The sequence below is a fragment of the Lactuca serriola genome, chromosome 1 (assembly GCF_051521515.1).
Source record: "Lactuca serriola cultivar US96UC23 chromosome 1, Lser_US96UC23_V15, whole genome shotgun sequence".
In the NCBI taxonomy this organism is placed as follows: domain Eukaryota; kingdom Viridiplantae; phylum Streptophyta; class Magnoliopsida; order Asterales; family Asteraceae; genus Lactuca; species Lactuca serriola.
The window spans coordinates 175,571,285-175,588,620 of record NC_136408.1 but is presented as its reverse complement, the minus strand read 5'-3'; the positions used below and the strand labels follow the sequence as shown (position 1 = coordinate 175,588,620).

Genomic DNA, 17,336 nt, shown 5'->3' with positions numbered 1-17,336 from the left:
AGGAAACACAAATTTAAGAAATGAATTTTCGTATTTTAAGGGATTTTTTTATTATTTTAACTTTGAATTCTGATTTTTTAAATTAATTCATTTTTAATTCTATCAGAATGCAAATTTTGGCAGAATATAAATTATGATAGATTGCATATTATGACAAAATACGTATTGTTATTAAATATTCTTATTGAATGAACATATTGAAGATATCAAATTTTTGTAGTATGAGTTGAAAAATAAGAACATTCTTAAAGAATAATCAACTATTAATAACAATATTCAAGAAACTAATGTAAAAAAACAAATAATATATCAAACAATTACATTATATGATTGTGATACAAAAAAACATCCGTAAATAATAACAATCTGATATAATAACAAGTGAAATTCTTAAAAAAATAACTTTTTTAAACTGTGAGTGTGATTAATCTTTGATTCATTTTTCAAGTCATTCCTATTAGGTCTTCAAACTATTTTTCAAGTCATTCCGCCGTGACCTTTATCATAATATTTTATAACAATAACTGTCATGAAATCATATTCTGTTAAAATAAGTGATATTTAGAGAGAAACATTTATTACAAAAAAATACTACCTGAGAGAAACATCTATTACTAAAAAAAGGCAAAAAAAATCTAAAACAATCGTTAAATCTAAAATGCAATTACCATTTAATTCTGACATAATATATATGAATTTATAATAAAATTAAAAAAATATTGAATTATTAAAAATAATGTGTTTTTTTCTTTTTTAAATTTAAACAAATAATTTGTTTAAATAAACATAGGAAATTAATGTGGTTTTAATTTACACATTTTAAAATTAAAAGGAAAGTCATTAGTGAAATTGATATGCATTTATTATTACATTTTTTAAAATTATTACATTTAAATATTATGTGGATTTTGATAAAATGAAAAAAAATCACAAATGCCATGTGGAAAAAATTTAATTGAAAATAACCACAAAATAACATGTGTCCAAATTAATAAAAGTATGACATGTGGCAAAAAGATTTTCATTTATTAGAGTAGATTCTAATAGATCTCATCTGAGACATAGGTAAGCGGTAGTTAGGAGTAGATTAGTTTGCTGTTTAATATATATATATATATATATATATATATATATATATATATATATATATATATATATATATTAATAGAATATTACACTATAAATACTCAAATACTATAATATTCTATTAAAATTGTTAGTATTTGTAGAGTATTCTAATATTCTATTAGAATTATTTGAACACTTATAGTCTAACATTATAGTAGAATATGTGAATATTCTAAAAATTTTATTGTAATTTTTATACTAGAACATTCTATCAAAATATTTCATAAATATTTCAAAAAAAAATGTAATATTTTTAATTTTTTGGAAACTATAGGTGACGAAAATAATATTAAATTGTTATTCAAAAATATTAATAGAATATTACACTATAAATACTCAAATACTATAATATTCTATTAAAATTGTTAGTATTTGTAGAGTATTCTAATATTCTATTAGAATTATTTGAACACTTATAGTCTAACATTATAGTAGAATATGTGAATATTCTAAAAATTTTATTGTAATTTTTATACTAGAACATTCTATCAAAATATTTCATAAATATTTCAAAAAAAAATGTAATATTTTTAATTTTTTGGAAACTATAGGTGACGAAAATAATATTAAATTGTTATTCAAAAATATTCAATTATTTTGCATTTTAATTTTTTTTATTCCAAAATTAGTTGTTAGGATTGCGTCCTCATTTCTCACTATATATATATATATATATATATATATATATATATATATATATATATATATATATATATATATATATATATATATATATATATATATATGGTTAAGTTACTAAGTAATTATTGTGTGGATGTAGGAATGATTGTTGACCAATCATTTTAGTTATTTTAATAAAAATCTTTTATCTATATTATTTAATTTTAAAAAAAATTGAATAATACAATTTAATTAAAAAAGGGTGAAATTGTATATTTCCATTACTTTTAAATTAGGAAACACAAATTTAAGAAAAGAATTTTCGTATTTTAATGGATTTTTTAAATATTTTAACCTTGAATTCTGATTTTTTTAACTAATTCATTTTTAGTTCTGTCGGAATGCATATTTTGGCAGAGTATAAATTCTGATAGATTGCATATTATGACAAAATACGTATTCTTATTGAATGAACATATTGAAAATATCAATATTTTGTACTATGAGTTGAAAAATAAGAACATTCTTAAAGAATAATCATCTATTGTTAACAATATTCAAGAAACTAATGTAAAAAAAACAATTAATATATCAAACAATTACATTATATGACTGTGATACAAAAAAAAACATCTGTAAATAATAACAATCTGAAATAATAACAATTGTAGTTCTTAAAAAAAATAACTTTTTTAAACTGTGAGTGTGATTAATCTTTGATTCATTTTTTAAGTCATTCCTATTAGGTCTTCAAACTATTTTTCAAGCCATTCCGCCATGGCCTTTATCATAATATTTTAAAAGAATAACTGCCACGAAATCACATTCTGTTAAAATAAGTGATATTTAGAGAGAAACATTTATTACAAAAAAAAAAAAGACAATCTAAGAGAAACATCTATTACTTTGAATTCTGAGTAGATTAGGAGTAGATTAGGTTAGGAATAGATTAGGTTATATATCTATATTATTAAATTAAAAAAAAATCGAATAATACCATTTAATTAAAAAAGGGTAAAATTGTATATTGCCATTACTTTCAAATTAAGAAACACAAATTTAAGAAAAGAATTTTTGTATTTTAATGGATTTTTTTATTATTTTAACTTTGAATTTTGATTTTTTTAAATTATTTCATTTTTAATTCTGTGGCAGAATATAAATTCTGATAGATTGCATATTATGACAAAATATGTATTCTTATTGAATATTCTTTTTGAATGAACATATTGAAAATATCAAAATTTTGTAGTATGAGTTGAAAAATAAGAGCATTCTTAAAGAATAATCATCTATTATTAACAATATTCAAGAAACCAATGTAAAAAAAACAAATAATATATCAAACAATTACATTATATGATTGTGATACAAAAAAAAAACATCCGTAAATAATAACAATCATCAATAATAACAAGTGTAATTCTTAAAAAAATAACTTTTTTAAACTGTGAGTGTGATTAATCTTTGATTCATTTTTCAAGTCATTCATATCAAGTCTTCAAACTATTTTTCAAGTCATTCCGTCGTGGCCTTTATCATAATATTTTATAAGAATAACTGTCATGAAATTATATTCTGTTAAAATAAGTGATATTTAGAGAGAAACATTTATTACAAAAAAAAAAAAAAAAAAAAAAAAAAAAAAAGACAATCTAAGAGAAACATCTATTACAAAAAAAAAGGGAAAAAAAAGATTCTAAAACAATCATTAAATCTAGAATGCAATTACCATTTAATTTTGACAGAATATATATGAATTTATAAGAAAATTAAAAAAAATATTGAATTATTAAAATTAATGTGTTTTTTTCCTTTTTTAAATTTAAACATTTAATTTTGATAAATAAACAAAGGAAACTAATGTGGTTTTAATTTACAAATTTTAAAATTATAAGGAAAGTCAATTAATGAAATTGATATGCATTTATTATTACATTTATTATAATTATTACATTTAAATATTATGTGGATTTTGATAAAATGAAAAAAATCACAAAATGTCATGTGGAAAAAATTCAATTGAAAATAACCACAAAATAACATGTGGCCAAATCAATGAGAGTGTGACATGTGACAAAAAGATTTTTATTTTTTAGAGTAGATTTTAAATTTTGGCGGAATGCATACAACAATTTAAAATAGCAGTGTGGGTTGTAATTATGCTAGAATAATTAAGGTAATAAACTATAATCATAATACCTTTTATTTACGATGGTGGTTGAGTCAGACAATCCATCAAATACTTGTCGTGCCAATCTAAATGTGAGAACATAACCAAAGAATTCAATAAATTTGATAAGGCAAAACTAGAAAAAAAAAATTAACAAAAACCCTTAAAAATGAAATAAAAAAAAAAGAAAGATGGCCATGATCAACTCTTATTTGATGATGGCAGTACATAAAGTAAAAAATTAAAAAAATATATAGTTTATTTATATGAACTACATAACATACATAATTAAATACACAAAAATCAAGTTAGTTTAAAAAAACACATTTGATCTAAGTTGTATGAAAATTATGATACTGCCACGCTTTAGATAGAACTAGGGAAGAATCCCACTTTGTGGGGTTGGAAAGGCCAAAAAATTGAAAAAAAAAACAGAAAAAATTTATTGAGTTACATTGTATGGACTATGCTATTTAAATATGAAAAATGCAACAAATAACAATCTACTTTGGTTAGTCTGCTCTTAAGGTCCGATACAATCTTGGAAGGGCTTAAGATGTGGCCACTTATTTAATTGTAGGTTCATACAAAAGCCTCATCAAGTTCCAAATATGATACCTACATAAAACAAATGCCATATTCATAAAATTTCAAAAAATAAATAAATAAATAATTTCTTCTTTCTATTGAATATAAAACTAACCTAAAGTCTTAATCCAATTATGAAGAAACACTCATGGACTTACTGAGGTCAATGAATTTTGAAGTTTCGTGCGTTTGATAGCTAAATCGTTTAACCCCTCTTTCAATTTCGCTTCATGATGCTTTTTTTCTTCAAGCGTACTGACTAATCTTTCAAGAAATTTGAAAATTGACCAATGGTCAAAACTCAAAACTATGTATACTTTTAAATAAAATTTATGTAAAGTACGAACCTTTTCGAGTTGAGAATCATAATGAGGTCCCTTGTTTTCTTATTTGTGAGAAAAGAAATGGCTGAAGAGACATCTGATAACATTGACTGGATGACATCAGAAGCGTACATCTGTAACACAAATGGAGCTACTGCTTGAACTTGATGTTGTAATGACGATGTCTCTGTATTTGTTAATTCCATGATTCTTTGATTCAAAAACGCTTTAATCTGACACCAAAAATGTAATTTACTCAACACTTAATGTGGAAAATATAAAGAAAAAAGCAATTTAATATAATACCTCAAACAGATCATCAACAATCCTACTCATGTACTCTATCTCCAGAAGCCGACTCCTAACTTTGATTCCTTGACTTTCATTAAAACATTCATCCCTGATGGCATTACATCTATCAAGGCACTATTTTGAGTTGATTCATCTTCAAGATTCTCAACACCAATATCCCAAGAGATTTTTGATACCATTTTTTCTTTATTAGTCTCATCAGATTCCATTCCATCTTTTAAAGAACTTTCCGGAATCTCACTGGCATCAACAACTTCATAGGCATAAAAATCCATGACTCGAATCCTCCATAGTCCTAATATCCCAACCACTCTGTGAGCTATCCAAAATAATATCCCAATCAATACTATCACCTGCAACATCACCTTCAAAACTTATCTCATTGTTAGAACTTCTTTCAACATTAACATAAGCCAACACTTCAGAAGCTGCAGAAACTTCAAGAGGCGGAGGGTTGTCAATGATGTCCCTTAGATTTGGCAATACAGTCTCCGGATCTTTCTGTCAATGAAACAATTAACTTTTTGTTAAATGTTATAAAGTATAAACCAAAAAATTAATGAAATTTGATATGAACTTACATCCTTTTCTGTGTGAGCATCTTTAACAAAATTGGAATAGAATTCAATTGCTTGTGAAACAGAATCACACTTCAAAACTTGAAGCATTTTGCTAAATGTGTTGGGCAATGAAGTTGTTGCAGTTTCTAGTTGTTCCAGCTTCACATTGATTCCCTGCAATTCTAACTCATGGCAGGATTCTGCATACTTAGCAGTTGAGAGAGCAGCATTCCTTTTGATATCAACTTCCTTTCGTTCTAGCTAAAAAAACCATTGTCAAAACAATTCCGAGATCAGTAAGAACATAATTCGAATCAAAAACCCAATTGATAAATGGAAGGATATACAGAATAAATTAGGGCTTAGATAATTAAAATCGAAAGTTGAATTCTCAAATAGTCTAAAATTGAACTCTCAAGCAGTCAAAAATTCGAGTCATGGCCATCGTCTAATCAGAAGAAAATTCGAAAAGTACCAAAATGAAACCGATTGTGTGACGGAGAAGCAAAGGAGGGAAGTACCTTGTGTAGAGGGAGGCAATTGGTAGTGTACTAACCCAACAGAGAGATAAACTAACCCCATGACTGATATGAGTTGGTCGATCCAATTGTGGGTTGGTCGGATTCTTTGATAGCAGTTCGTTAACGACATCAGTGTGACCTTTTGGATGTAATTGGGAGGAGATGTAGGGAAACGGTGGAGGACACTGTTGTCAAGATCATGTTTTGGCAAAATCAGGCGGTGATGCAGCAGGTGTAAACACTTTACTAGCAGATGGCGGGAAACTCTTGTGATGGTGAAGCTGCTGAGGATGAGAATCTCGGGATCCTAAGCTTCCAAACAGTACCTTCTACACACGTCTAGTGCTAAATCAACGATTTGATATCGTCGAACTCATCGGAACAGGAAAATGGAAGCACAACTATGAGACGGTCAGCGGTCGACTGTGGGGAAGGTGGAGGAGACGTCGAGTTGGAGGCGGCTAGAGAGTTTCTCGAAGAACGTATGTTCATCAGTAGAGTTAGCCCTTTTTTTTCAATTGAGGCAGAGGGAGAGGTGGTGGTGGTCGTCTAATTAAAAGGATACGCAACAGAAAGAGCGATGGAAAGTCCTAGAACGATAAAAGGATCGATTAAAGCTTTTCTAGGCGGTGGACGGTGGAAGGATCAAAGTGTTCCAAGGAACGAAGCGGTGGAAACTGGTGCCAGAAAAGGAACACGTGGATGCAGGGGGCAGACGTCATGACACATGTAATCCACCATAGAAAAAAATAACTGCGTAAATGGGTAAACCACAAAAAAAATAGACAGAAAATAATAAAAAAGAAATTTTGATTTTGGTCCAATCACAACAAAGAACTATTCAAGTGGTCATTCTAAATTAGTATGTATATATAATGTCTAAGACTAAGACTAGTCAATAGGGAAAAATTCAAAACTCATCAAAAGGGAAAATTCATCAAACTCATCAAAAGGGAAAATTCATCAATGTTATTGATACATGTCTATAATTCATAAAAGTGTGATACAAATCTATGATGTAGCCTAGTAGAAATAAAAAATTTAATAAAAAATATAAATTATATAAATTGATGAAGCACAAAATGTCAAGAACAGGGAAAGAGTAGTGCCGACATCTTCTCCTTCACACATGGGAAATCCTATATAAAAACAGGGAGATGTGAAAAGAATATGAAGAATGTTGGAGATGAATGAAGGTCATAAGAAGGAGGCAGAAGTGGTCGGCGGTAGAGAAGGAGGATGAAGTTGGGTTGATGTTGAATTGAAGAGATGAAGGTGCTATGGTCAGCCTATGGTAAGGGTGTTTGGCTGATAGATAAAGGGGATAAATTTAGGGTTAGAAAAAGTCAATTACTTTCTTCATAATTAACTGCCTAATACGAAAGATTTAATTTATGATGGATATCAAATTAATTAAATTAAAAATATTAATTAAATGTAAAATTACAAAATTATCTTTTTGAAATGATTGACACATAATCATTATTATATCCATACAATAGATAGTTATAATTCATTAACGTGTGTGTGTGTATATATATATATATATATATATATATATATATATATATATATATATATATATATATAGAGAGAGAGAGAGAGGAATGATCATTTGAGAACTCAAAGTTTCCCGAGAACCCAAGAACTAAAAGTGGAGCGTTAGATCAAAGATTTTAATGGCTTAGATTAAAAATGGCATAATTGTAATTATAAATGAGTTTAGTGGCATTTTATGTTTTTATCAATGAATCTTAGGGGTAAATTCGGCATTGTTTCAAAATTACATAAAATATAAATTATCAATTAATCTAAAATCCTAAATTACTTTCTCTCTCTCTCTCTCTCTCTCTTGTCTTCTGCATATCGACCACCTCCCTCCATCTACTGCCTCCCACCTCCCTCCATTGACCACCGCTACCTCTGTTGTCGATAAAGGAAGAAACTGATTAATCTCTATATCATCGACGGTGATGATTCATTCAATAACTCCATTGCCACCGATCTATTGGTTCAGTTCATGAGAAGAGAACAGATCTTGCGACTGATTCACATCTTCATCTCATCTCTGATGATCGATTAGCATCTCTGACGACAGGTTCGTATGTTTCATCTCATCTCTTTCGAGTGATTAACATCTGCGCCTCATTAAGTGAATCAAATCCTACCTTCGTTGTTCTATCAATTCGTTAGATCTAGAAACGTTCTTCCGATCGAATCTATTGATCACTTTGAACTTAAATGAGGTCAACAAACGACTTCCTCCTGCCGATGTTGCTTCACTGAATCGACGACCTGATTTCATCTTCATAAACGATGACCTGATTTCATATCCATGCTCCACCTGTGGTAATCTACACTTCTCATTTGTTATTTATTGTTGCTACTTAATAATCTGATTTCTAGTTGCTACTTCTCATTTTCGATTTTTGATTTCTGGTTGCTACTTACTTACTTTTGATTTCTGATTCCAATGGATCTTGTGGATAGTGGAAATGAGAGTTATGAAAATGCAAATCCTACAGAAGATGGAAATCAGGGACTTGAGAGACCAAGAGTGAATCTAAACCCACATTCACATTCTATTGAACAAATGGAAAGAAACGCAGATAGAGAAAGGTTAGTAAATTGTCTCTCTCAAAGCTTCCAACCGAACAAGAATTTTGATTCACTAAGTTGTTAAGGTGTTGTTGCTTTTTTATTTAATGAACTTATATGTATACACGTGTAAATATATGTCATCAGCTTCCATATTGCATTAGTTTAAATGTGTAGCAAAACTGTTGATACATTTTTAATAATAGTTGAGGGATTCGTTTGTGCAAATGTGTAAAACTAGGAATTTGTTGCATTTTCATCCTTTTCATAATTATGAATCAAGTGCAGTTTTGTATCAAACCTATTTATATAATGAACTTATATGTATACATGAGAGGAGTACCTTGTTCTGAATTAACTCAACAATTTTCATGACAAGAGAGGATTTGTTGGTCTGATAAGGTATCTGTTCCATATAAAAAACAAAACATATAACAAGTTAATGCATATATGTGAATATGTGATGTATTTCCATTGTGTAAACTGGATACACCAAATCAGGCCTGTAAAGTAAGCTTTTCCCTAGTTTCAATATAAATTCACAAAATTACCTAGTTTTAATCATGTGATTCACATATAAATCACATGTAATTCACATATGAGTTATATGTAATTCACATATGAATTACATCTGATTCACATGTAATTCACATATGAATTACATGTAAATCACATATGAATTACATGTGATTCACATGTAACATCCTGAATTTCAGAAGTACGATTTAAGAGTTTAAAGTGTAATTTCGAAAACGGGACTCGACAAGTAGGTACGCTTACTCGCCGAGTCAGAGCGGGTTTGGGTTGCGAATTAAGTGACCAACTCGCCGAGTCGGAAGCTGGACTCGACGAGTTGGTGCTGGGATGAGAAAAACCCTAATCTTAGGGTTTGCACCCTATTTAAAGGACTTAATGTCCTCCCTTCAGCTCCCTTAGCCCCCTTTGAGATCCAGTAAACCCTAGCTCATGTGTATAAGGCAATTGGAGGGATATTGAAGATTTGAGAGGTGTTGCAGTTGAAGAAACTTGAAGATCAAAAGGGTTTGCATCAAGAAAGTAGTGTAGATCCAGAATCTACTACAGTTTTAGGCACATATTGGAGGTAATGAGCTGTTACTTTTCGTTTGTTGCTTCTAGATTTATTCTTGAATGAGATTTAGGGACATTTTGGTATGATTGAGATCCACTTCGGGTTTGGAGTCCAGATCTGAGGTTGCTACTTCAGATCTAGACTTGTATTGGTCCAGAAAGTCATAAAGTATCAATTATTGAATTTTTGGTGAAGCCCATTTGTCTAAAACCCAAGCCCTAGTGTGTTTTGGGCCCATATCTCTTTGGTTTCATGTAAAGTTTGCAACTTTATGTGTGGGATAGATTGTAGAAGGGTGGATCTACGGATTGGAGCCTCAGCATGGCTCGAAAAGCCTCTGAATGGATTGAGAACTGGAGAGACTCGGCGAGTCACATGGGTGTACTCGACGAGTTGTATGAACACGTGCATGGACTCGACGAGTTGGAAGAACAACTCGGCTAGTCTATTGAAGATTGCCTTGGACTCGGCGAGTCTGTTCTTGGACTCGGCGAGTCAGGTCCCAGAACCCCAACCTCTTTTGGTTAAAGCCTTGGATTACTGAGTCGGTTGGCGACTCAGTGAGTTGGACAGGATGGGACTTAGAGATCGTTGGACTCAGCGAGTTAAGTTGTGTCATGAGAGTTTTCTGGGTAATGGAACTCGGCGAGTCGACGGGGTGACTCGGTGAGTAGAGTCAACCAGGAAGGTTGACTTTGACTGAGGACTTTTACCTTGACCAAGAGTTGACCAGTTTGACTTCCAAGGGTACTTTGGTAATATTGGTATTTATGGAATTAGTTCTTTGGTAGTGTTCAGTGGCGGCGATCGTGTCGGAGGTCTGAGCAGCTTGGTCTTATCTTTTCAGTCAGCAATTTCAGGTGAGTTATCCTCACTATATCAATAGGGTCTAAGGCACCAAGGCCGGCCCTTTTAGTTGTTATCTTGGTTACAGTATGCTACATGTGGTTATGATCCGTTAGATTGGTATCAGAATAGATAGTATGTTGTTATGCTCATGTGATCCGTTAGGATTGGTATGTTAGTGACCTGGTTAATTCGATGTCTTGGTCATGAGAGATTGCTATGATTGATGATCTGTGAGATAGTTATATCTGATATTTGTACTTGTACTGTTGATATGCTTATTGATTTGTTAGGTCAGCGTCCTGGTAATTGGGACAGTATTATGTCAGTGACCTGGTTTAGGCCGGTATCCTGGTATATAGGATGATGCTATGTTAGTGACCTGGTTTAGGTCGGTATCCCGGTATATAGGATGATGCTATGTTAGTGACCAGTTAGGTCAATATCCTGGTAAGGATGATGCTATGCTTTATGATCTGCTAGATCGATTTGTTTGCCTGTAGACTATTATGTGATTTCTTGTTATATGTACACATGGTTATTTGCTTGATGTTTGGGTTGAGGCGGTCCTGCTTTTTGCTGAAGGCCAACATACCCTATGAGCGGTCCGAATAGATTGTAGGCCCGTAAGGCGGTCCAGTCATACCGAAGGCTCGGATAGATCCAGATAGACTGAAGGCCCGGTGCGGGTGGTCCAGTCATACTGTAGACTCAGAGAGCGGACCAGGTGAACTGAAGGCCTATTGAGGGTGGACCAGTCACGCTGTAGACTTGAGAGGCATGGCTGTTCTGTATTGTGATACAATATGTCATGATTATGGTTGTATGTGGTTGGTATTTTGGGGGTAACTCACTAAGCTTTCGGGCTTATAGTTTAGTGTATTGTTTCAGGTACTTCAGGAGATTGTGGCAAGGCGAAGGCGTGATCGTACAACTCCTCATGTTTTATGATTCATGTGATATGGTTCTGGGGGATACTCTGATGTTTAAACTATTTTGAAAATAAGATGTATGAACTTAATGGTTTTTGAGTGAAATAAAATGTTTAAAATTGGCTCAAATTTTTGGTCGTTACAAGCTGGTATCAGAGCCTTGGTTTGAGTGAATTGGAGGAACATTCGTGTGAATCCAGTCTCAAATCAATGAGGGATTTACAAAATGGTTTTCAAAAGGTTTTCGAAATAAGTAATGGAGGATGCAGAGGGTACGATCAGCCAGAGCCAGTAAGTAGACCCCAATAAAACCACACAAGTTATTTGATTATGTGATATGTTAGAACAACATGCTAGTACTAGGCTAGGCATAATCAAGATCTTATAGCCTGAGAATGTTTGCCTTAGGGTAGAATTGGATATTAGAAAATCTATCGGGTCCAGCGTTATGTGTGGCTAGTATACACTAATGCTATAGGGTCAGTGGAAGTTTCATGGATTAGGTGGGTAGTGAGAGGCCGGGAGGCCAGATATGAGATGTGTAGAATTCCTCTAGGAGTGAGGATTTAATCGCTCGCTACATTTATGTATATTGTTAGGGCGTTGTGATGATACTTGAGACAAATATGGGTAGGTGTGGAAGGTAGTATGGGCCCGTACTACTGAAAGCACAGGACCCATACGCGTGGCAAGGAAGTCACAACCCCTAGGGTTGGGTTTTGGAGTTGTTTCCTTGTCATTATATAGGTTATTAGAGACCTTTTTGGTGTATTGCCAGAATGGTGGTCACAAGACATCTTGTGACAAGATCCAGGTTAGGATCCAGAGCTGGCAGCCAGGATAGGCCAGCATTGTTAGGGGATCGTGTCAGGGAGATCCTCCGGGAAGAGAAGATCGAGATTGTTCGGGGATAAATTCTGAAGATGATTGGGTCTTTCAAGACCGCCATGTTTGAGTATTTTGTCGAGCGTCATGCAAATATTGCTGAGACGGTTGCCGCGATAGCTTTGGCAGCTGTAATGACGGCATGGAGAGGAGTTGGACGAGCTTTCCAGGACCGGGACATGTTATTGGTACATAATATGATGAGTAGAAGGATACAGTTATATGGGAGCAGGAAGATGACCTGTACTCGTTATATTTTCGCGGGTTGAGCAGGAGAGTCTAGCTTGTGGGTTTATAGATTTGAGGCTCGGGGGTTTGCTCGAGGTCGGGTTATGGGTCGTGGGAACTCCGGAAAGGAGTGATGATTATGTTCAGCTGGGGTTTTGCAGCTGGAAGTGAAATGCTTGATTGATGAATTGGACCGTAATTTGGTAAGGCAAGGATTGCACCTTCTCAGTTTCCGAGCTCGAAGGAGTGAGAAGGCTTGTGACCCTAGGATCAGGTGTATTCCAAGTCGAGGTTAGTTGGTTACAGGAATAGGCAACATTATTTCAGCGCCGGTGAGCTCAGGACGGTCAACGTGGCATAAGTGTTATGAGGTCCAGTTTTCCTTGGATCTCTTGTATCAGATGGAAAGGATTGATTGTGAGATCTATTGCACTTTTGGGACTGTAGACTATGTCTTGGGAATGGTTTGTAGCCCGGTTTAGGGCAGAGTTTGTTTCAGCTACTGTCGTTCAGCTGTGGGCATTTGAGTTAGTGAGTGAGTCAGGGTGTGAACCTTGAAGAGAATGATTTCTAAAGCCCGAAAATAGGAAGCTTGTTTGGAACACCTTTGGAAAAGGGGTTTTATGTGGGAGGACTACGGATGGAGTCCCACATAAGGGTTATTCATCATTGTCAGGATTCAGTGGTTAGCGGCCATTAGTGGTTGACAGATTAAAAGCGCCAAGAGAAGTAAGTCGTTGCCGAGGTATTAGTTGGAGCATCTATATGGTGGTCTTCAGGAAGTGAGTGTGGAGTCATTTACGCATTAGTGGCTGTCGGTTTCACTGGGATTCAGGAAGGGATCATCTGATTCTTAGAAGTGTGTGATGAGTCGGCTCTAGCTAGCAATGGAACACTAGTGGGGAAGAGTTGGTTGTCATCGGATAAATCGTTGGGAAGTGAGGAGGATTGAGAATCATCCAATCTTCATGTATTATGAAGGCTTAGTTGAATCTAAGTGGGGGAGTGTTACCCTGAGATGCTGAAGTGGAAAGGTTTTGAAACGGGGATAAGTTTCACAACCCGACAGGGAAAACAGAGGCCCTATTTGGCTGCTTAGTTGAGGGTTGTGTTGTTTGGGGGTAGACAAAACTCCCCAGCATAAGAACACGTCTTCTGGACGCTTGATAGCAGAAGTTGGGTAACCATGTTGGGGTCATAGTCAAGAATCGAGTTCAGTTCGAGTTTTTGGTCGAGGGTGTGCTCGACTCTGAGGGTTTTGGATTGATAGATTGAGGGTTTTGTTAGATGTCAGGGCTCAGCACTGCATTCAGCACGGGAGTGCGGGTTATTTAGTGTGTATGGTAGACACGCGGGCCAGGGAACAGACCTCAGATTTCCGAGAAGGTGAACGATTGACTGAAGGCCTGGTAGGGCGGTCCAGTCATGCTGAAGACTCTGTTTATATTTGTAGATCTATGTTCAGGTATTGAGTAGGCTGTTATGCGTTAGCACTCAATAGGTATGTTCCACGTTTTGGGCATGCTGCTAGAGTAGGCTGAGGACTCCGATGTATCTTGGTTGATCGGAAGTTATTATTAGGGATCGGACGGCGTTCAAAGTGTTGGATAAGGTGTCTAAGTCCATAACTATTTATGGTATGTACTTGACCCGACCCGGCATGGTCCATTTGGGTTGCATGCACCATGCAATTGGATAGACTCAATGAGAGAAATAACACTTGGGAATTATTAATATATTATATATTCTAATATATTAATAATATTATTTAATTAGTTTGATCAAGAATTAATTTAGAATTAATTAAGTGATCAAAAGATAACTAATTAAATATATGGGTTGATTACGTAAATCACTCATAACTTGTATAGTGGGCTAAGAGGCTCCATGGATCATCAAGTTGGGTTCCACCCATAGGATGCTCCATGGGAGTTACAAACCCATGGGTCATGGAAATGAAGAGTCATGACACATTAGGGTTTACATGGTGTAACCCTAGATGTATCAACACTATATAAGAAACCCACTCTCCACCAAAATTGGCTACACATATGAAACAAGAGGGCTAGGATGATTTTAGAAGTGTGTATTCTCTCTAAAGTCATTCCAAAATCATTTGGTGTTGTGTGAAGCATTTGAGGCATCACATTTGGGGTGCTAGGCTCACAAGGTTTCAAGGAACATAAGCAACAACAAGGTAAGTTATTCTATCTCTCATTCAAGTTAAAAATTGTTCCCCATGTATGCTAGATAGGAATATATAACCTTGGAATTCAACTTTGCATGATAATTAGACAAACATAGATCCAAGGTTATTAGGGTTGCATGTACACTTAGGAAATGTTAGAATGCTCAAAACCCATCAGCGGTATCAGAGCCTAGGCTTGTTTGTTTGTTATTTGTGCAAAATTGTTTAAAAAGTCGATATTGTGCAATTTGCCTGATGAACTTGCCGAGTCCATGGGGGGGGGGGGGGGGGGGCTCGCCGAGTTCATGTGTAAATTTATCCTACTCGACGAGTAGGAGCCTCAGAATGCAGATTTCCGACTTTTGTTGCTGGAAATGGACAAGAAACATTGCCCTAAACTGTTTTGGTACTTGAAAACTTGTTTTAGATGGTGTAATGTTTGTGCTAATCCATTTGCAATGACAATTATCAAAATTACAAAGTTTTAAGTGTAACTTTTGATTCTTGAAAGTGTTCATATTAATGTTCTTGAACTTATGAAGATTAGATGATCATAAGAATTATTTGTAACCTACTTGATAGTTTAATTCTTGATCATAATGTGTTTTAATGGAGTCCATAACTTGTCCTCAAGTTATGGAATACCAAGAGTCACACTTGAATTAAAACCATTAAAAGAACACAAGAGTTAGAAAAATGAAAAGTCTTCATTTTAATACTCAATTAACTTCATAAGTTATAAGAAATGAAAAGTTTTGAAAGTTTACAAAACTTGCCCTCAAGTTTTGGAACAAGTAAAGTCTTGATTAAAACTTTAGTTCCAATCCTTTGAATTTTAAAAGTTAAAATTCAACCCTTATACTTTATGTTATAAGTTAATAATATATATATATATATATATATATATATATATATATATATATATATATGTATAAGATCAAGTCGTCTTACCGCTATTACGCCTCATTCACAAAGCCGGTCTATAAGGGGGGTATAAGGTTGTTGCCTATAAAATGGCAACTTAATGGGTGTCCACTCTCACCCACTGCTTCCTTGATTGGTGGAGGGTCGTTAGCCAAACGGGTAAGACAAGGACTTATAAATTCTCATTAAAAGTATGATGAATATTATAAAGTAACTAAATGCTTTTATTAAATTCCCAATTTTAGTTACTTTAGGAAAATGTGAATAAGGTGCTAATCCATGAAATTACACTTTACACTTTGTTTAAGTTGTTGGTGGAGCGTGTGTGGTTAACCGGCACACTAACTTGGACTTAACAAGGTAGGTAAAGGGTGACTTGAGGTTTATTATAGTATCGGTTGAACGTGTGTGGTTTACCGGCACATTGATTGAGTGATAAACTTTAAGGGTACCAAGTGATTTGCATGGTTACTTCACACCTCGTTTTGTGATCCTCGGCATCCCAGTCACAAAACTTGGAGGGCACACTCGAGATTGAAACATGTCTTTGAAAAGTTCATTGAATCTCAAAAGAATCTAGGAATTTCTAAGAACCAATAAAAAAACCTAGTATTTAATATTTCGTTTTTCATGGTGGAAATTGGTGAATCGTCATTCACCTAACTTTCAAATATGTTATAGCTTGGATTACGGCATACCTCTTCTAAGTTATAATATATTGTGATTGGATCCTAGCCTTAATATTACAATTGGGTGTTTTATTAAGGACTCTCTTATATCTAAACTAATCTTGTCCTCTTCCTTAAGATGTCTTCAAACAATGCTGCTTCTAGCTCTAATCCTAATGGCTCCTTTACCCTTATGAACTTGTGTGGGAAAGTCACTTTTGATGGATCCAACTTCAATGAATGGATCAGAAACATCAGGATGATTACCCGCTACGAGGACAAAGAATATGTCCTTGACAAGGAGCTTAAGGAGATTGATGAGACCACTGCAACTCCCCAGGATATCGCTGACTTTCAGGCACATGAAACGGATGTTACCAAAGTGGCATGCATCATGATGTCCACGATGACAGCGCAACTCCAAAAGTCCTATGAGGACTTCTACCCTTTTGAAATGCACCAAGATCTGATGGAAAGATACCATCAAAGTGCACGACAAGAGAGGTATGGAATCATCTGCTCCATGATGAAGGACGGGGAATCCGTCACGAGCCACATGCAGAAAATGAAAAGGTATGTGGATCGGTTGCTGAAGCTTAATGTGAACTTCCCTGAGGAGCTTGCAATATATATCATTTTGCACTCCTTACCATCGTGCTATGATCAATTCCGCATGACATATCACATGAATAAGGAAGAGGTCACACTCAGCAAACTTCAGGGACTCCTCAGGACCGCAGAAATAGGTCTT

The 17,336-nt window shown here is 34.0% G+C and overlaps 1 pseudogene; it reads right to left on the bottom strand.

Moving 5' to 3' along the window:
* Positions 1-3,404: 3,404 nt before the first annotated feature.
* LOC145064184 (CDK5RAP3 protein homolog) lies at positions 3,405-6,287 on the bottom strand (annotated as a pseudogene).
* Positions 6,288-17,336: the final 11,049 nt, after the last annotated feature.